This window comes from Amblyomma americanum, chromosome 3 (assembly GCF_052857255.1).
Source record: "Amblyomma americanum isolate KBUSLIRL-KWMA chromosome 3, ASM5285725v1, whole genome shotgun sequence".
Classification (NCBI taxonomy): Eukaryota; Metazoa; Arthropoda; class Arachnida; order Ixodida; family Ixodidae; genus Amblyomma; species Amblyomma americanum.
This window is the reverse complement of record NC_135499.1, coordinates 155,790,639-155,813,008: the sequence shown is the minus strand read 5'-3', so window position 1 is coordinate 155,813,008 and position 22,370 is coordinate 155,790,639. Positions and strand designations below refer to the sequence as shown.

Here is a 22,370-nt window from a genome sequence, read left to right as displayed (position 1 = left end):
AAAGACTAGGCAAGTCTCTTCTTGATTACTGACGCTGCTGTTACTTTTCGGCTGTGATGATGGAAAGCAGGCATTATAAGCGCTAGAACCTGAATTTTTGAGATGCGATGAATATAGCAGGTCTAAAGCTGAAATCATAAGAAGAATCCGGCAAAAAGAAATCTATTCGCGCTCGCCCGTAGAGTCTCTCACAAATAACTCTCCTTATGGGTAAAGTCTGCCTGAGGTCTAAAAAAAAAGGGCTTACTCTGTGTTTCTTGTTTAGTAGTGCATACGCTCTACATCGAATATCGAAACACTTTCTCCAACGCCCACTTAAAATCAAACCGCATTATTGACCCGCCAATACTGCCTGCCGCTATACTCCCGAAATAACTGAACTAAATAGGCCTTATGAATCCAACCGGTTTCAGGTGCATTTTACCCATATTCGTGACTACGATGCTCGAGAGAATTCCTGCACTATGAAAAGCAGGTAGACGCTTTCATTGCACAGAAAAAAATATAGGAAGCTGCTATATTCTTATGACTTCCAATATAATTTTGTTTGTTCGGTGCTACTTATTTCCTAACGATTTCTATTACTACAAATAAAAAATAATAAAAGCATTGCTGTGGCCGGGGCAGCTGGAAGGCCAACGGAGAGTAATCTTCCGTCCGTCCTGGTCTTCCGTCCTGGTAGATGCCCAGCGCAGACAGGCCTTATTTACGCTAATCTTGGCGTTTGCCGAGTATAACTATAGAACAGTAGAGAAAACCTCAAAGGACTGAGTGACAATCAAGAATTAGCCACGGCGTTGCACAATCGTGAATTACTCGCACAGCGTCAACTCTCTGAGACTCTGCTGATGTTTTTGGTGAGCGGCGACAGCAGAACGCACCACTAGAATGCTTTAAACGAATAAATGAGCTTAGTTTTTTGGTTGAACGCATCGGAAATACGATTTGAAGAAATTGACGATTTGAAGAAACAGACTGACTGACAGGACAGGGTTAATTGAAGCGATATCGGAGAGGCCTTTGCCCTGGAGTGGGCATATTTAGGTTGACAATGATGCATTTACTGGAAGGTACGTCACACCCGTCAGGATAACGGCACTTCCCTCTACGGAATGACGTGTCTTCTCTGCAGACAATAAGCGAGTGTTACGACCGACGACGCATTTTGTTCCCATGGGGCCTCTATTGCTACCACTTAAAACATGCGGGGAGTTTGAGTGACAGATGGCATTGCGCCATTTTCCAGCAGTACAGGGGTGCTCCGTAGAGTTTATTAATGAGGCATATAATACTAAAAAACCGTATTTCAGGAACAGGGATGACTTGAGTGAGGAAATATAAGTTCCTTCCAGTAGTACAACGGCCTGTAAATGTAGGAATGTCACTTATGCCTGCATCCCTGATTCTAAAACGCAGACGACAATTCTCGAAAAGACCGCCGCTCTCCGGGAAAGCAGCGCGGCACCGATGTCGAGCGGTACGATCTTCCTCGCTATGGAGTCGGCGAGTATGGCGCACGCGTCATGGAGCCGCTCAGGACCGAAGACCTGCCCCAGGCACGTAATGACACTGTACAGCATCCAGCTTAGTACAGGCCACAAGTGACTAGGTTGCATGAATTTTTCAGTACCATGAGGCGTGTATCACTCAAGCTCACACACAAATATTTTTTTCGATCCTAGCTGGTTCGATCTAATACCTATGGGTTCGATGCCGGCCGCGGCAGTCACATTTCAACCGCCGCAATTACACTGCACTATGCGATAACAACGCAGGATAAAAAACTCCAGGTGGTCGAAATTATCCGGAGCCCTCCACTACGGCGTCCCTTATAGCCCGAGTCGCTTTGAGACGTCACTCCTCATAAAACCAAACCAAATATTTTTTTCTCCGTCCACTTACTGACAGCCAAGTGCATGAGTGCTCACCACTAACAGGGGTACGGTCTCATTCGTTCCGGCTCACTCACGCTCACCTACACTCACATAGGCACTAGCATCAGTTCTGCATTCATAGCGGTTCACTCACGCATCCACTCGTTACTCGCAAAATCACGCTTCCCAGCATATGCATTGACAACGAGTGGAACTCACTGTCGATCACAGGGACGCAATAGCACTCTCACTGTATAGCATGCATTCATGTTCGCAGATGCCCACGCACGTTCGTATGAGGGACTCGCAGGTGCTCAAGCACATCTACACACTCATATTGGAATATGAGTAAAGTGAAATCAACGCACTTACGAGCTAGCGTGCTCAGCTTCTGATGTTCGTTGACCCAATTCTATCATAAAAATGAGAAAACAATGAAGAGATTAACATGTCCCTTCCCTTACAGCGCGGTTCAGGTGTCCAACGATATATGAGACAGATACTGCGCCATTTCCTTTCCCCAAAAACCAATTATTATTATTATTAACATGCGCTCAAACCTGTTTGTGGGGCTGCGAACGGCCTTGGGCTGAGCCTAAGACAAGCTTTCTTCTCGTTGTACTCAATGCCCAAGGACATTGTCAGGAAATCGGCACAGCTCCTTTCCTGTGCCGCTGTGCCTTGGCACCTGCAGCACTTCACTGTGATTTTTCGATTCTCTACTGCGTGATCTATAAGCGGGGATATCCTGAAGAAAAACAGCGCTTCTTAAAGAGTGGTGATGCGGGCGGGGTGTCAGTAATGTATACTTGCTTTTGTTATATCTGACCTTCGTAAAATCAGTCAATGTCACACTTTTCCTGAATTTTGGATTTATAATTCAATGAACTTGATCCTGTTCTTTTCTTTTAACCAGCCTCGCGTTATCCGCAAACTTAATAATAGTGTCGAATTCAAAGAGCCCTGCACTATTTGTAGATCTAGCAGGCTTGTTTTACAACCTTGCTTGACCATCGACTTTCAGGAATTTAGACGAAAAACAGAGCGGCTGATGTACAGTCTCTGTCAAAAGTACACAGCCCAATGGGTCTGCTTGCTTCTGAGCCCTGCAGCCCGGCTCTTTTTGCATATTCAGCGACCTTAATCTCACGAAGGCGGGAGGAACTTAAGTCTTCGGCCCTCCAAAACTTGGAACTGTCGAATGTGCTAATGAGTCCCACTACATGGCTTAGAAAGCAAATCCCTTGGGCTGCATGTTTTGTGACAAAGAATGGACAGCGTCGGCGTGCGCGCAGCCCCCGCGTGGAGGCGACGACGGCTCCGCCGTGCGACTCGTGGTGACGCTGGCGTGCGTCTCTTTGCTGGCCACCGGCACAGCCACTGCGGTCACGGTGATCCACGTGCTGAGGAGCCGCAGTGCCGAGGCTCTTTTCGACACCAGCCCGGAATCCCGGGAGATAACATACGTCTGGTAGGTTGAAGAAACAATGCAGCGTCAATACCTGTTCATATCTCTAAATGGGTTGAGAAAATATGTTTCTTTTTTCTTGCTTTGTTTTTTACTTCGAATTTCCGGAGACGAAAGCTCGCCAGCCCATCGCGTCGGCATATTGTCGTGACGTCGCCCTAATTTTCTTGCACCCACTATCCGTCAGTGATCCCCCTTAATTGGTGGAAGGCTGTCTATCGCCACGCCGTGACAATAGGCTGACGTCATTGGTTGAGTGGCTTGCTGTCAGCGCGTGTACCACTGCGTCAGGAAGTTGTATCCGACAATCGCAAAGATTAATTTTTAAGTGCAATTCACCTAGACCATGTGAACAATTTAGACTGTCTGTCTGTCTGTCTGTTGTTACCAGGAAGAAAGAAAAGGAAAGTGCACAGGCCTGCCCACTGGCTCAAGCCGAGCCACATTCGCTACCACGTGCAGATAGTCGGAGAGTTGAAAGATGGCATAGAGAGACAGGATAGTAAAGACGCGCTAAAGACAAGGCCGATCCCGGAAACAGTGCAATACCGGGCCAACCGGTGGCGGGAGTGAAGCGTCCTTCAAACTCTCCGCCACATTTCCAAAAAAATAAGTGCATTGGACCGGTAACAGATACTCTACGGGGTCCTGACATTCGCAATTTAGACTGGAATTTCTTCTCGCCCGTTGTTTTGCCTGAACAGCCCAATGGTGGCTATGACGTCAAAATTGCGTTGCAGTAAGGTCGGGAATAACGGTTTGCACGCAGCCGCCTCTTTTCTTTTTCATTTTCCACTTTCTTTTACTCTAGCCTGTCTGAAAAGCAGGAACAACAACGCGTAACTTTGACGCAGTAGCCATAATTTGACAACTGGAACCAAAACCAAACCTACGTGAGGAAAGAGATTCAGATATAAGCAACTTTGCAGCGCGCTCCACCCTGCGATTTACGTTTAAGAATGTCTTGTCATTATTTCAAGGAAAGAAGGCACGCCCAACATTTGCACTCTATACTCCTGTAAAAGACCCACTCCACGACCAGCTTCAGGTCGCTATCGCTGCCGGAGAAGTGGTTGCGGTAGGTTTTAGCTAACGCGGAATGGCAAATATGGCAATAAACAAACCAACCAACAAACAAACAAACAACGAAAAATAAATAAATAAATAAATAAATGGGAAATAAAAACATTATGAATAAATTCGTATATCTTAACTAAAGCAGCTGTGCGCCGGAACGTAATGTATCCACGACCAACTGCTATCTATTTCTAGACGAGCATCATCAGAAAACATCCGTTATAAGATGAGCTTTTAACAGCGCCGTTAGGCAAGAAAAGAGAGAGAAAACGGAATCAGCTCAAACACTGCTCATGTCCGAATGTAGCCACATGCTTAAGCCTTCGAGTATCCGGATAAGAAACGCGGGTGTCTCGACTAGCGTAGAAATAGCGCCCTAGGGCACTAAGCACGATTGCGTTTCCCCGCGAAAATGAAAATGAGGGTTTTAATGAGAGTTGGCAGTTACCAGATCGCTATTATTAACGCGAAAGCGTTAATTGGCTCTTCGACCCGAAAACCCGTTGCCGCACAAAGACGCTTATTATATTGGACGAAACGGTGTGACATCATCAAAGGTGTGAAAATACAAAATAAACCGGCAATATAGTAAGTACCTGTACTTACCAATACACCAATTACAAAGAAACAGAGTAGAATGAGTACAGAATTAAAATAAAATTGAATAGAATTTGAATGGAATTTGAATAGAGTAGCAATGCTTTCGAACTGCTCGAACGTAAGTTCCGTAAATGTTTCCGGTAAATTTTTTTCCTTGTAGCCTTACTCCGTATACCGACTTCTTATGTACGCGGGCTTCTGTTAGGCGAATTGCTTAACAAACTCTAGATCCACCTGGACGTCGAATTTTGAGAACAAGTCCAGAAAAAAAAAATATGCCGGTATTTCGATATCATCGACAATTTTTTATATTCGAGGACGCAGATAATTAACTGTGTGATCGTGCACTTACGCAAATGACAACGCCCGGGCCGTAGACTTTTTATCAGTGAGAACTAGCGAAAACAATACGTTGGTTGCAACTGATAGCATTTTGTCTTACATGAATAACTTTGATTCAAACAAACGAGTAATTTTTTAAATATCAAGTTTATTGGTATGAGAATAAAGTCAAGAATTGGAGAAAAAAGCACTGGACAGTAGCACTTAGGTGACAACTGGGGCATTTTGCATAAAACTGGCTTTCGCCATCCGTAAGCGAGCTTAGCCGGTGAATGAGATCCTTGTATGTAGCAGTTAATCTCGATTTTAAGAGCTGTCGTGGGTCATAAAATTCGCCCGTCGGCTGGCGGGAAGTCGCGTAACAGCTTCCAATGCCACTGCATTGCCAACAGTTAGAGGGTAATTAGGCGTCCTTGTGAATTATGTCGTGTCACGCTTTCGGTTTATATTTTATGGCATTCTTGTGGCGGGGTGACACTGTGCAACTTTCTCAATATCTGGTGCTAGTTTATGTAGGCTGAAAACGCGCGCGGCGTATACGCAGGTACCAGCGCCATCAGACGCAGGGACATATACCATCACTTACATCAACCTCGGAATCGGACTTCAACACCACATTCTTCGTATCCGGGAACGAATCACAGCCGACTGAATGAACTGACAAGTGCTCATTGTCGTCCCTGCTCGCGATGCGACGCGTCACTGATCGACCACCAGTAGTACATAGTGTGGTCGGGTGGCAGAGCTGCGTATGACTCAGCGCAGCACGTCACATTAGCAATTGTATTCCACGTGTATATTCTTTTCCTAAAAATCATGCAAAATGCACAACGAACGCCTTGACTCGAGTGCCAGTATTGCCGCCGTAAAAGGTCGTGCTGACTTGTAGTAAAAGCACGATCAAGCCTTTGTTCAGTCCTGAAAACGTTTCCCCGATAACTCAGCTTCTAACAAACGCATTGAAAAAAAAAATCTTGCTGGAAGATACTCGGGAAGCGGCATCGTTTGACATCTCAGGCATCATCATCGTCATCATCATCATCCGCTTGACTACACCCACTGCAGGGCAAAGGCCTCTCCCATGTCTCTCCAATTAACCCTGTCCTGTGCCAGCTGCGCCCATACTATGCCTGCGAACTTCCTATTCTCATCCGCCCACCTAACCTTCTGCCGCACCCTGCTACGCTTGCCTTCTGTTGGAATCCACTCCGTTACCCATAACGACCAGCGGTTAAATTACCTTCGCATTACATGCCTTTCCTAGGCCCATTTCTTCTTCTTGATTTCGACTAAGATGTCATTAAACCGCGTTTTTTTCGCTCACCCACTCTGCCCGCTTCCGGTCTTCTAACGTTACACCTATCATTTTTCTTTTCATAGCTCACCGCGTTGTCCTTAACTTAGGCTGTACTCTTTTCGTTAGCCTCCACGTTTCTTCCCCGTAGGTAAGTACCGATAAGATGCAGCTGTTGTGCACTTTTCTATCGAGGGATATTGGTAAACTTCCATTCATGATTTGAAAACCTGCCATATGCGCTCCACCCCATCCTTATCCTTCTAGTTATCTCCTTCTCATGATCCGGATCAGCTGTCACTACCTGCCCTAAGGAGACGTATTCCTTTACCACGTCCAGCGCCTCGCTGCCAATTGTGAACTGCGGTTCCCTTGCTACACTGTTGAAAATTACTTTGGTTTTCTGCATGTCAATTTTTAGATCCACCGTTTTGTCCTGCCTGCCTAACTCATTGATCATGATTTGCAGTTCACCTCCTGAGTGACTGAGCAAGGCAATGCCATCAGCGAATCGCAGTTTATAGGTATTCTCCATTAACTCTTATCCCCAACCGTTCCCTTATTCCGTACTGGAACTTTATGGAGGAAATTGGTAGCTCTGCAGTTGCTATATATATATATATATATATATATATATATAAAGTAATTGATAAGCATTACAAATTAGAAAAAAAATTAGAAACATTCCCCTATGCACCTTTGTTTCAGTGACTGTTCGCTTCCATATATATATATATATATATATATATATATATATATATATATATATATATATATATGCACCTTTGTTTCAGTGACTGTTCGCTTCCATATATATATATATATATATATATGGAAGCGAACAGTCACTGAAACAAAGGTGCATAGGGGAATGTTTCTAATTTTTTCTAATTTGTAGTGCCCATAAATTACTTTTAAAGAAGATTACTTATGATCCAGCAGAAAAAACAACCATGCCGCCGGTGGGATCCGAACCCACGACCTCCGAATACCGCGTCCGGTGCTCTACCAACTGAGCTACGGCGACGACTGTCCAATCTGCTGCTTTCATGGGTATTTATGTCTTGCGTGTAAGCGAACCTTGAGAGTGTTCGCCAGCGCCACCCTCGTCCATAGCGGTGGGCGTAGCATGTCCTGTAATACCGCGAGTGTGTCGTAGAACGTCATCTAACGGCGGGGGCGGAAACTGTGCGAGAACCCTCTTATGCTACCTATGGCATCAAAACTGCCAGTACCGAGACCCCCGTTAAGCTATTAGCAGAGAAGGCATATGAAATGAGGGGCTCGTTTGACAACCATATTAAGAAAGCCAACAGTCACCGAAACGAAGGTGCATAGGTGAATGTTTCTAATTTTTGATATTTAATTTGTAGTGCCAATCAATCGGTTTAAAGATAATTACTTATAAAGCAGCAGAAAAAACAACCATGCCGCCAGTGGGATCCGAACCCACGACCTCCGAATATCGCGTCCGGTGCTCTTACCAACTGAGCTACGGCGACGGCTGTCCAATCTGCTGCTTTCGTGGGTATTTATGTTTACTGGGTGTAAGCGAACCATGAGAGTGTTCACTACACCACCCTCGTCCATAGCGGTGGAGGTAGCACGTCCTGTAATACCGCGAGTGTGACGTAGAACGTTATCTAACGGCGAAAGCGGAAACTATGCGAGAGCCCTCTTATGCTACCTATGGCGACAAGACTGCCAGAACCGAGACCCCCGTTAAGCTATTAGCAGACAAGGTAAAGGAAATGAGGGGCTCGTTTGACAAACATATTAAGGAAGCTAACAGTCACCGAAACCAAGGTGCATAAGGGAATGTTTGTAATTTTTTAAATTTCATTTGTAGTGCTAATTCATCGGTTGAAAGAAAATTACTTATAAAGCAGCAGAAAAAACAACCATGCCACCGGTGGGATCCGAACCCACGACCTCTGAAAATCGCGTCCGGTGCTCTTACCAACTGAGCTATGGCGAGGGCTGTCCAATCTGCTGCTTTCGTGGGTATTTATGTTTACTGGGTGTAAGCGAACCTTGAGAGTGTTCATCAGCGCCACCCTCGTCTATAGCGGTGGACGTAGCACGTCCTGTAATACCGCGAGTGTGACGTAGAACGTCATCTAAGGGCGAGGGCGGAAACTGTCAAACGAGCCCCTCATTTCCATAGGTGAAAACGTAGCCATCGAATGCACTGTTGCAGTAATGGCCAAGGATTACCTAAGCACCGATTTCTTTCACACTTTAGATCTTTTTTCGGAAGAATATAGTTTTTCTCAAGGGTATAGCGGTGCTCAAGGTATTTTGCATGAGCGCTTAGTCCAACTTAGGCTAAAGTTTTTTAAGGAAGCCGTCAAGGTTTTGCGCAAATAAAATTGAAGGAGGAGTGCTGGCTTTCGGTCTGGTTGAAAAGCAGTCTGTTTTTTTTTTGCACTGGTTGTTTGTCAGCTTTTTTCGGTGCCTTGGAACAACGCGAAATACAAAGGACTAACAAAAAATGCTTAGTGCCAGCGCTGGTAGTGTGTACTTCTGATGGACTCGCTTCTTTGTTGGATTGAAGGGCTTGCACAAGATAAACTTAGTAAAGCTCTCAGATCATGCATTCATGTACTAATTTCTTATGCGCGGAGGTTACATTTGTTAACAATATTTCGGACGTGGGTGCCAGCCGTAACTTATACTCGAAACAGCTGCGAGTATAATTACCTTCATTATTATAATTTAATACGTAACATAAGCAATGAACACATTGAGAGAGGACGAAAAGAAGGCACTGCCTAATGTTAACCGGATAATTTGCCTGATAAGGCTGAAATGGTATACTATCATACAAGAGTAACGCACACACATATACGCGAATATCATTTTTGCATGGTACGTATCTGTCTCGTCGAGCTATCATAAAAGAACCTCCGTGGAACACACAAAATAGAGACCGCGGCTCGCCAGGGTTGGAATAAATTAGTGAGAATATGGGGTAGCTGAAGTTTTTCTATTAAGGTGCTGCGCGTATTTTTGAACCAGAGATAACACACGCATGTGTCGGGAAGTTCCTCCTGCGGTGAATGTTGTTAATTACACCTTCATTTACGTTCAAATAAATATTGCTATCTCATGCTCGGCACATCTAAGCATGTCGCTCAGCCTGCTGCCTTCGTTTTTCCATACAATAGAAGTAGCCACTCGCTCGCCTGTCTATCTGAGTTCGACTTACAAACCTTCGAATCGAAGCAATGTGCACTAAATTTATTCACAGTTCTTGCGTTTCGTTGCGCTTATCGAACAAAACTCAACCGTCAGTGCACGCTCACGTTTTCCTTATTATAGTGTAATGCAGACATGCACAAAATGGGGGAGTAGCATGCAGAAAGACATGGCACGTTTAGACAGGTAGGCTACATTTCATGCAAAAAATTACAAACGCATTCAATCTTGCTAAACGAAGAGCTTTCTCCTGCAAGCTCAGGCTGTAACGGGGAAGCAATCTTGCATAATATCGAATTCAGCGTCTGATGGAGCCTAATCGAGTTTTTCGCTACAGTCTACGATGAGAATGGAAAGATTTGTGTACTCTCATGACATATCTGAGGCCATCGATGTAAATATGCCGGGCGTTTCAACGAACACATTAAAAAATTCATGAAAATACTAAGCTCAGTATAGCAAAAAAATAGGTTTGAGATCACACTCTCTGCCCCAACGGACGCAATATGCTGCAAAACCCCTATAGTTATCTAAGTAATTAAAAAAAAACCTAATAATTTTTTCTAATGATCGTACCTAGGCAGTTAGTTCCAATTGTTAGTTTGATGCCGTAAACATGACAATGTCATATCAGTTTTGAAAGAAAGACAAATTCCATTTCTAGAGCCCTGCAGCGCGAAGAAATCCGGTGCTTTTTCCTGCACGCGGCCGAAACTGAGCCTCGAGGAGCGCCGGAAGTATGGCATAAGCGAAGCGTCCGCCGGTGACGTGTCATAATGAATGCAGCGCCCAGTTCGAAAAGCGTGAGCTAACTTTCCTCGCTAGAGAACCTCGGCGCTCAGGTTAGGCCGCAGCCGGCTTTATCGACTGCTTCGTCGCTCGGAGTAACGTAAATTATATAGCCATCCTCACTTACGGGAACGTTGATTTTGAGAGCTCTGATTGGCGCATCTGCAGGCGTTTTTTTTTGCGTGTATGTGCGCGACTACTTGCATGACTCCCCGACGGGCTCGTTTTTGTGCGTCATCATGAATTCATTTACTCGCTAGGTTGATCTTATGTTATCTTATAATCGCTGGGCATCAGGGCCGAAAAAGAAAAGCTTTTTCAGCGTGGCAAGGAGAGCTTGCGCGGCAGTGGCTGTGTGCTATCGGGCATTTGTTTTGCGGGTGTGTTGGAGTGTGTTAGCTTCAGTTCCCCAATAGAGCGCAGTCGTTTGCATTTTAGGTGCTTTTCTTGGAGGTACGCGTGTGACAAGGCCATTGCAGTGCCAGTGTTTCAAAATCACTTGAATGTGTGGAAGTTCCGCCTAGGATTAAAACGTCACGCCGCATTGTGTGAGTTGTGGGAATGGCCGCGCCAGCGCAACTCTGATACTCTACTGCCGAGAAGGTGGACATTGTGATCACTTGGGTGAGCGCTCAAATGGACGCGGAGCTGGCATCCAAACTGTATTCTGCCCAACATCCTGGTCGACGTGTGCCGACTCGTCCCACGTTCGTATCGATATTTTTATCGGTTTAAATCTACTTGATCAGTTCATGTTCAGAAAAGGAAGAAATCAGGGAGCGCGACCGACGATTTTTACATTGATGTCCTCGCGTACGTTTCTGTCAGGTCAGAAGCAAGTGTCGGGGAAATCGCCAACGCGCACGGAGCCAGCCCGGCATCAGTTTGAAGGTCACTATCAAGGCACAGCTACCGCCCCTATCATGTGTGTCTTTATCGGGAACTGACACCGAATGACTTTCAGAAACGGCTCGATTTTTGCAAGTGGTGCCTAATTAAATGTGATGAGGGACCCGGAATGTTTGCACGAAGTGCTTTGACAGACGAGGCCCAATTTTGCAGGAGCCGCCGCAATGGCTGAGTGGTTTATGCCGCTCGGCTGCCGACCCGAAAGACGCGGGTTCCATCCCGGCCGCGGCGGTCGAATTTCGATGGAGGCTAAATTCTAGAGGCCCGTGTGCTGTGCGATGTCAGTGCACGTAAAAAAACCCCAGGTGGTCGAAATTTCCGGAGCCCTTCACTGCGGCGTCCCTGACAGCCTGGGTCGCTTTGTGACGTTAAACCCCCTTAAACCAAACCAAACCAAACCAATTTTGCAGGGACTCCAGTGTGAACTTGCACAATGCGCATTATTGGTGCGACAAGAATCTACATTGGCTACGCCAGCAGAAGCACCAAGTAAGATGGCCAGCAAACGTTTGGTGTGTCGTTTATGACGGCCGTATCGTCGGGCCTTACTGCATCCACGGAAACCTAACTGGGAAAAGTACACAGACTGCGTCCTAAAATGCGCCGTCTCCGAATTTGTTTCAGAGCTTCGACTGGTCGAGTTGAAAAAAAATGTGGTTTCAGCATGACGGAGCCCCGCCACATCTTTTTCGTTCCGCGGTGCAATTCCTGGAGTTCCAACCAATGGACTAAGCGGGCGGGGGGGGGGGGGGGGGGGGGTGGGGGTTGACGACAACGTAGCCTCCAAAATAATCGCCCGATTTTTCACCACTGGATACCTTTCTCTGGGGATACGGAAAGAACGAAGTCTTCAATACGGAGCCAGCGAAATTCGAAGATCTGAATGAGTGAATTCCATCAAATACCGTATTCTACAGTGCATCCCAATGGACGGCAAGCATTTTGAACACGTGATGTGAAAACGGCTTCTTTTCATCCCATATACTGGTTCTTTCCTTGAGTGTCCAAGTGGGGATGCAATCGACTACATCCATAAAGGTACAAATTTCATTCATTCGTTTTTTATACAACTAGAAAGTGCTAAAAATCTGCGGAAAAGGTTTCCTAATGAAGTTTAAACTAGCACTTCTTACAGCACGAAACGTGTCTGATCCAGCACACGGCAACCGTATTGAGCCAGCCGGTACGGAGCACCTCAGTGCTAAAATTGCAATGTTTTCAGTTAGAATCTTTTCATCTACGAAGTCATTCTCATCTATTGTAGCAGTCAAGTCGATACCGCATTAAAGAAATAGACGCTGACAGAAATAATACAATGCATGTCGATATACCGGCATATTTAACGTTAAACAGTAATCTGCACACTGTCAGAGAAGAGTACCTTTATCCCTTTCGCGAATCTAGTGACGAAAATAAAAAAAAAAGATTAAAGAACTCTGAGGAGTTAACCAGACAGGCAGAGCGCCAGGTGTGCTTATCACCTATCAGTGTTGCCAAAAAACGACGGCCGCGTAGCAGACGATGGCTATAACTTTCCTTACTCCGAGCGACGAAGCAGTCGATAACGCCGGCCGCGGTGTAAGCTGAGCGCCGAGGTTATCCAGCGAGGGAAGTTGGCACACGCGTTTAGAACCGGGCGCTGCATTCATTACGACACGTCACCAGCGGACGCTTCGCTTACGCAATACTTCCGACGCTCTTCGTGCGCCCAGTTGCGGTCGCGTGCGGGAAAAAAACGTCTGATTTCTTCGCATTACAAGTCTCTGGAAATTGAGTTTTTCTTCGTTAAAAAAACATATATGACATCCTCTGGTTCACGGCATCAAACTCCCAATTGTGACTGACTACCAATCTACGATAATGAAAAAGTTATTGGTTTTTTGTTAATCACTTGGATATTTGAGGGGTTTTGCAGCATATTGTGCCCACCAGGGCACAGAGTGTGATCCTACGTTTGTTGCTATATTGGACCCAATATTCTCAGAAATTCTTGAAAGTGCTCGCTGAAACACCCGGTATATATGCGCCAACCGATGGCGCTACTCCATCGTTCGCGAAAGGCTTTTACTTCGGTGCGAGAGCAGCGCCCCCTTAACGCAAGTAACATGAGGTGAGAATTCCGGGGTATAGAATAAATACGGAGGGCTTTGTATTAGCTGCTTCCCCGCTGCGCAACTTCACCACTGCCGTACTCACTACGGTTTACAATAACCCGCGTAAAGGAAAAGAACGTTAATATTCAGAATAGAAAGGGCGCATCGGCACAGCTTGAACTGCGCCCCCTCCCCCTCCTCCCCATACCACGAAACTTAAGAGAAAAAAAAAACAGAGAATGTTTACTACATTCGATTCGGAGCGAAAGCAAGCATCTGTGCTACTTGAAAGACGACGGTGAGCAGGCAGTGACGCGGAACGGAGCAGGTGCAAGTTTATGAAGATGACACACTCCAATGCACAGCGCGAGAGTGTGGTGCAGTTTAACACGAGGCGTGTTGGCTGCGGCGATAGAGTAGTGGTCTCGCTGAGTGGCTCTTAATGAATATCAGTTTGCGCAGCCGTGGGTTCGGCTGCCGGTCATGAATATCGATTCAATTTCTTTTTCTCTTTTTCATGGTTTCACCTTTAACTCAGCTGAAGGCGAAATATAGGCACACAGCGATCGAAGCACGAGGTCCCGTAGGGAAGCTATCGCTTCAAAATTTGAGAGAGGACCTTGATTGGCACAGATCAGCTGTTACATGCGTGTAATGTACAGGGAATATAAGTGTGATTTACACAACAATGAACTCTGCCTCAGGGAACAGCTAGAGTTGAGTTGAGTGGTTGTAAACTACCGGTGGGATTAGCCTTGCAGTTGCTGCCGGCAAATGCTCCACCGTAGCGACACTTAAATACAAATCACAGAAACACTGTCCGCAAAAACCCAAATACACACTCCTGAGGTCACCATGTGGAGGCCAAATCCGTGTCCTGCAGGTAAAGTAGAAGAAGGCGAGAAGCATCCCTTCTACTCGACTGGCTCCCGCGCGGGAAAACAATGTCCTGAAGAGAACTGTGAGGAACTCCTGCCTTCTTGAGGGATCCGAATAACACATCCCGTTCCGCGTTGTACAAAGTACAGCACAAGAGGTAATGTTCTATGTCACCACACACACCACACGTTGAACACAATGGTGACAACGCTAGGCCAGTCTTATACATCCACGCCGGCGTAAGAGCAGAACCCGTGCGAACGCGGTGCAGCAAAGTGGCTTGGTACCTTTTGAGACCCTTGGTCACACATGGCTGATGAGGAGAGCTCCACAAAGAACTGAATTGGCACAACACCACATCTCTGAACATTTGCTTGACTTCATGAGGGACTCCATGTACTGGAATCCCGGAGAGAGCTGTATGGGCGAGGTTGTCTGCTATCTCGTTGCCTACGACACCTATGTGCAAGGGCACCCATTGAAAACGTATAGAGAAGCCTTTGCTATGTAGATTCTGCACCAAACGTAGGGATCTAAGACTCAAGGCATCAGTGGGGAACCCGTACTCTAACCTTTGAAGGGCAGATTTTGAATCCGTAATTATGACAGTAGGTTGAGGCGTACAACACCGTAGCTTCTTTAGAGCTGCCTCAATGCCAACGCTTTCGACCATTGTGGAGGACACGACTTTAGTAAAACGAACAGACCAATCATACTTCAAAGACGGAATATGAAAAGCAGCTGCACTAGATCCTCTGACCTTGTCCACAGATCCGTCTGTAAAAATTTGAAGTTGACTGGCATATTCGGTCTCAAGATGTTCCAGTACGAGCGAACGCATTGCCGCTAAAGGAGAATTCCGCTTAGCGCGAACGTGGGGAATTGTCAAGGAACAATCGAGGCTCGGAAAGAACCAAGGTGGCTTCAACGTCTTAGGTCGATATCGAAGGTCGAGACCCAGAGAACGAAGAGTATTTAAAGCCAAGTACGCCTGGGACTCAGATCTCTTTCGAAGGCGCTGTAGAAGCGCTCTCCCAGCAACAGTCTCTCTGAGGCGGCCAATTTTCAGCAAAAGTCTTTGTGAAGCGGCTAGCCGAAGAGGTTTCGATTGAGACTCATACAGTACTGCATTGTTTGGAGCAGCCTGCGGAACGCCGAGAGCCCTCCTTAGTCCCATTCTGTGCAAAACCTCAAGGCGTTCCAGCTGCGATACCGAGGGGGAAATTAAAGGGAGCTGGTACATTATGCGACTTGTCACCAGGGCATCGTGAAGCCTGATCATTGAAGCAGGATGGTTTCCCCATTGCTCACTAGCAACTCTACGAAGCACATTGAGACGCGAAGATAGTGAAGCCACAATCGAGTCCACAGCTCGTCGCCACGGTAGACGTGAGTCAATAGTGACGCCCAAAAAACGTATGTGGTTAACCTGACGAAGGCAAGACTGATCAAGGTCTATGCTCAGCCGCGCATACCGTTGTCCTCTACCTGGAAACAGGACGAAGCCAGATTTTTCCACCGAGAGAGTCAACCCAGCACCTTTACGGTAACTTTTAACTGAAAGCACGGCCTGTCGCGCTAATAGAGCTAAGCGTTTGTGTTGATATCCGGTTACCCAAAGACAAATGTCGTCTGCATATATCGACATATGGACATGCCTACAATGTTTTTGCTATTTTGCGGGAAGACCAGCCATGACAACATTAAAGAGCGTTGGGGACAGGACACTACCCTGAGGTACCCCTCGCGATACTGCCCTTTCGGAGCTCATTGTACTGCCTAACCGCACTCGAAATTTACGATCACTGAGAAATGAGTGAATGAATCGCAGAAGATAGCCCTGTATGCCTATGACCTGCAGACTATTCAGTATTGAGCTCTGGAGGACGCTATCATAAGACTTTGATATGTCTAGGAAAATAGCTAGTGTTGAAAGTCCAAAAGCACTCTGATGTTCAATGTGGCTTATTAAGTCCAGGACGCTATCTTGCGCGCTTAAACCTGTGCGGAATCCAGTCATGCATGTTGATAGTGCCCTTCTATCCTGAAGCCACCAAGACAAACGCTTACTTGCCATCTTCTCCATGAGCTTAGCCACACACGACGTCAGCGATACAGGACGATACGAGGCCGCGTCTGTCATCTCTTTGCTGGCCTTCAGCAGTGGGACTACACAAGCCACCTTCCATGAAGGGGGAACGTCACCAGACTCCCACACTTGATTGAGATAGGTTAGGAGCATCTTCCGGTGTTCCAGAGGCAGGTTCTGTAACATTTGATTGGTAATGCCGTCAGGACCTGGTGCACAGCGACGCCGCAGGCTGCGGAGCGCTGTCTGTAGTTCTCGAAGTGTGAACGGGGCGTCCATAACAGACGGAGACGTAGCAGGCAGAGCGCAGGGACGAATGCCTGGTCTGGAATTTACAAATGCATCCGCAAATTCCTCTGCCAAGCACACGAGATGTTTCTGCGTGCGCAATGCAAGAGCCTCGAAAGGTTTACTCGGTCGAGAGCCACCAGCAAGACTGCCAACGACACGCCAAATTCTCGTTATCGGTGAGAAAACAGTCAAACTAGCGCAAAAGGATGCCCACTGGGACCTACAGAGCTTGTTCGCATGACGTCTAATGGCAGAGTTGAGCCTGTTGAAAGTTGCCTTCAAGGCTCTGTCGTCCTTCGGCAACAGTTGTCGCTCCGCCCTTCTGCGCGCTGCGCAGAGGTTCCTGAGTTTTAAATCTGGAGTCGGAAAATGATCAGGTAGCTTGAGCGCCGTGGTAGCAGCCATCTTAGCATAAATCATTTTGTCTGTCACATCACCGGAAACACAGGTTATGTGCTCCCTGTATTTGTCCCAATTAACAACATGGCAAATTTTAGGACCACGCAGATGGAAGTCGGCAGTAAACACAAATATCGGGTAGTGATCACTTCCCATTCGGTCAGATCTAGTTGACCACTGCACACGGACGTCAGGTGAATGTAAGGTTAGGTCTATAGATGTGGGTGAGGTTGGAGGCCGAAAGAAAGTGGGACTTCCGTCATTGGCCACGCACAGGTCCAAACTGTCGATGACTTCTACAAGTTGGCGTCCGCGAGGATCTGTGTTCCTGTCACCCCAGGCAGGGTGGTGGGCGTTGAAGTCACCGCAGATGATTCTGGGTGCTGGGCAGCGGTCACAAAGTTGCTGGAGGAACAAAGCCATATCGACCTTCTTCCGCAGGGACACGTATACTGATGCAATGGAGAGAGTTCGGGAGGCGAGCCGAATCCTCACAGCCACTACCTCAATACTGTAGGTGCAAAGATCGGTGACGTTCAAAGCCACATGAGGAATCTCCCTTCGTATGTAAAGGGCGGCACTTCCTGCGGGAAGAGACTTTATGCTGCAATTCATGTGGGCGACGTATCCCGGCAAAGACCTCCCGCTTGGCAAGCCAGCCTCTGAGAGGGCCAGTACTGGAACACAGGTCTCTTTCAAGAACAATTTTAGTTCTGCTAATCGACTTATAATCCCAGCGCAGTTCCATTGCATGATAAACGGCACTTTTCAAGGGTTTTTAGTTGCAACAGGTTGAAGAAAACTAGCCATCTAGGAGTTGAAGTCCTCTGCGAAGGCGGTGATCAAGGCCTCAAAGGAAAGCACCAGCTGTATAAAGTTCTTCAAAGTGCCAGAGTGCATCGCTTGGCTATATGAACGCAGGACATCAAACAAAACGCGTAGAAGGTCGGAGAGATTCCGGCTTTTGAGCTCCTTATTTTGCTGCACGCACTGGCGCACCACTTCGACAAAAGACGGGGACTTGGACCCACTCTTGTCCACGGTAGCTGGTGTCTGCATCTCTTTTAAGGCAAGGGGATGTCCTCCATGTTGTCGAGTCTTGCTGTGATCTGGTCGCTGAGGAACATGGACATTTTTTTGCAGAAGCAGATCGAACAGCCAGCTCACCCTCGGAGGCCGTTGCCGACTTGCTCGGATCAGGTCGTGCAGCGACGTCGCTTGCTACCACGTCCCGAGCTTCCGATTCGAGCGCAGGGAACTCTTCACTTCCATGTATCAGCTTCTCAGAAGGTTGTGGTTTGGGGCCACTAATGAAGGACTTGCGACGGTGTAAGGCGCTTACACGGAATGTGCAGCCACTGAAACTCGCTGGATGGTCACCTCCACAATTAGCGCAAGCAAAATCTGCCTTGCACTCTTTGTAATCATGGCCACCACCACACCGCTTGCAACGTTGATCTTTGTTGCAAACTCTCGCTACATGTCCAAAGCGTTGGCACCTGAAGCACCGGGGAGGAGTTTCAACGAACTCGTGGACTGCATGTTTGGTGAAACCAAGGTCAATTATTCCAGGGCGCTCGGTGTTGGGAGCAAACGTTAGCACAATAGAGTTTGTAGGCTTCGCTGCCCATTGTTGTTCTCCAGGCTCCACCCGGCGCATTAACCGTCGCACGTGCAGAACTCCTTGCGGTTTCAAGTAGTCAAGAAGGGCACTTTCCGAATACCACACTGGTACTCCCCTTATAACACTGTGTTAGTCATGTAGGAGTGTGGCAACCGGGCTTGAACTCATATGCCACCGATCTGAGAGCACTGCAGAAGAATGTCTACTTGCTCTTCCGTTGAGATATCTAGATGAAGAGCCCCTTGCGTTGTGAAGCGACTGCGAATCGGAGCAGATCTCAGTAGTACTTTAATATCATCGAACAGCCTGATAGGGTTCCACTCTCTGAAGTCAACACCTTCCTCTTTTGGCTGAACTATCACTGGGATGCCGACTGTCCGGTGCTTCCGATGACTCACCACTTTGAAGCCATCGTTGTCAATTTCCGCCATGTCAGCCACTTCCTCGTCAGAGGCGACGATAGTTGAGTCGTCCCCACTGAGCGATGATGACGCACTGCACTGCTGGACGTCCCTGATGACTGGCAGATCCCCGCCATGTGATGCCATGGCCGCCTCCGCCCCACTGAGCTCCTTCGGATGGCGCTGTCCCTTTAAGGATACCGGCGCCGGAGCTGCCGTACCCTTCCCGTAGGGACAGTACCGCCTTAAAGACGCGGCCGTCTTCCAAGGATGGAAATAACCTAGTTAATAACTAGAAAACAAGGCGAAATTACTGAGCTGAGGTGACAACAGATCGAGCAGTGTCGTCTTCCTCTTCGTAGATCGGAACAGCTAGAGGGCACAGGAAGTCAAAGCAAGAAAGCAGGTTGCCCGGAAGCAGAAAACGAACTAAAAAAAGTGAAACGCAAAAGATGGCGAGTAATGCAGACACGCGAGGAGCTCACTACCCCGCAGAATCAAAAAGCGTCTCCCGTTACAGAGCCTCATGTTTGTGGGAGGAGGCCTAAGATATCCATCTCATGACTTGTATAGTCCTGGCATCCGTCGCTTCCGGGTCAAAGAAGCAGCTGGATTTGAAAGGCGATGATGGCAACAAGTGCCGTGCTGTCCTTCTTGAAACGGCAAGCTATTTCTCGAAGGACATAGGATCAGCCTAAAAGGAATCGATTTTGGGGGCAAACAAAAAGAACTTTCCTCAGGTGCAGAACGCGTCCTCTCCTTTGCTTTCGTCGCGGAAGGTGAGACCGACTGAAGCAGTTGCGCGAGTCCAACACGGAACTAAGGGCAAAACGTGAACTACGAGTGATGGATGGATGGATGGATACGGCTGAACCCTTTAAATCGGGCGGTGGCTCAAGCCACCTAGCCATAACTTATGAAATTTTACTCGAGTCGAGTGACAACAGCGCCCTCCTCCCCATCCGCTTCTTTTCATGATGGAAATGTACAGCGCAAATAAAGACGAGGACACAAGGAAAACAAGGAAAACAAAGGACACAAGGAAAGCTTGTGTCCTTGGTCAGACGGGTGGCCCGGTGTGCCTCCGTTGAGGAGTCCCTGCACTGTGTGTCGGACGGCATGGACGCGTTGCATCACTGTAAGCAGCTTAGCGCTCGTGTGTTCCATTTATCTTCCTTCTGTCCTCGTCTTTATTTGCGCTGTACATTTCCATCATGAATCACCAACATGGCCAGACTGCCACCTTAGGGGGCTCCTTTTCTATCCTGTATGTATTTCGTTTGCACAGAAGACCTGTCACGGCAGCTTCGCTCTTTGCGGTGTGGGCCGCAGACTAGAGAATGGTACTCAGGAGGAGCTTTCTATTGTTCTCAGCCCCTTCGATTTCGCTAAGAGAACTACTTATTCCGCAGCCGCGAGTTTTGAGTTGGACCATACCGTTTCCTTTCAGCTCAGAGGAAAATTCTACGGATTCCTGCTGCGTTGACCGCGAAATTAGATTTTGGTCACTTTGGGGCCTTTATGGGCACAGGTGAAAGCTCGTAATTTCAAGCTGAACGTAGGCTGCAGGTCCGAAAAACGCTGGTTCGCTCCCGGCCGCGGCGGTCAAATTTCGATGGAGGTGAAATTCTAGAGGCCCGTGTACTGTGTGATGTCAGTGCACGTTAAAGAACCCCAGGTGGTCGAAATTTCCGGAGCCCTTCACTACGGCGTCCTTCATAGCCTGAGTCGCTTTGGGACGTTAAGCCCTCATAAACTATATACTGTAGACTGCAGGTCATTTATTAATATTTCAGCCTTCTGGCCACTGCCGGGTAGACGAAATCTACTCCATCAGCTAGAAGCGCTTTTTTTAAAGCGGATATTTCCCAGTCTTTCCGCTCTTTCTATGCACACTATCTGTTTACTATCGATTGACAAGCGTCTAATTTAGTTGTGGGTGACAATTTGGATGAATTATTAACCGCTGGACGCTCCAGTACAGCTGTAGTGAACATAGTGTTGTGCACGTGTGTTTTTATTTTTTTATCATAAAATAATCACACACACAACCTGTACATACTTATTATTGTGTAAATAGTTTTTGCATATATTACCTCTCCCCCCTATTTTCGCTTCCTGTCCCCTCATGTTTTTCATTTAATTTCTCCATCCTGCGTGCTATCCTTTATTTCCGCTGCCCCAGCTCAGATGGTTCAGAATCAATGGCAGATGCCGGGGCTAGCCAAAATCTTTTCCTTCCTTTTTATTATTATGTTATTAAAACCGCTTCATCATCATCATCATAGTCATCATCATTTGGGGCTCCAAAGGCGTGATAATCAAACATTTGTGCAAAATTAGGCATCACAAGCAGTTCCAGTGTGTGCAGGCTACCTGAGCAAATATTACGCAGCTTCTGTTATGCCTCATGACGCCTGCATAGTGCTATTCAAATAGTACCGTCATGACATATACTTAACTGCTCTAAGTGACACAATATGATGTAAGCTTTCAGTTCCGTAAGATATAGGCCTTTATGTGTTACGTGCTACCTGTTAAAGCTAAGTTTTAAGAACCTTAGTTGTGCTTTTGTTACACCAAGAGACTTTGTAAGCTATGAATCGAATATTTCAGCCGTCGTACTTGTTTCCGTACAGTTAGTTCCAGATGGCAGAACATTTTCATTGTGCAACGGCTGATTCTCGGTGACGTGCTTTTTACTGTATCCAGAGTTAGCGGCACCTGCACTAGCGTAGACTGCCGTAAGGGCGACCGTTCAACTAAAAAGACGCATCAGACCAGTATTACAGCCAGTACAACATGCTGGCTGCACTAAGTGTTGTTAAACTGCACCTCGATTAACCTTTAACATCTAGGAAACTGACATCATAAACTTAAACTTAGTTTTTATTGCTTCTCAAATATGCATTTGAGACTTCTGCTACAGTACCATCGTTGACGCAGAGCCTATGCTTACAGTATAATGAAGAAGTCAATTTTAATCACTTAGAGCCCCCGCGGTGGCTGAGTGGTTATGGCGCTCGGCTGCTGGCCCGAA

The 22,370-nt window shown here is 47.0% G+C and overlaps 1 non-coding gene across 1 annotated transcript; it reads right to left on the bottom strand.

Moving 5' to 3' along the window:
• Nucleotides 1-7,609: 7,609 nt before the first annotated feature.
• Nucleotides 7,610-7,682, bottom strand: TRNAP-CGG (transfer RNA proline (anticodon CGG)). The gene has a single exon. It is a non-coding gene; the product is annotated as a tRNA-Pro (tRNA).
• Nucleotides 7,683-22,370: the final 14,688 nt, after the last annotated feature.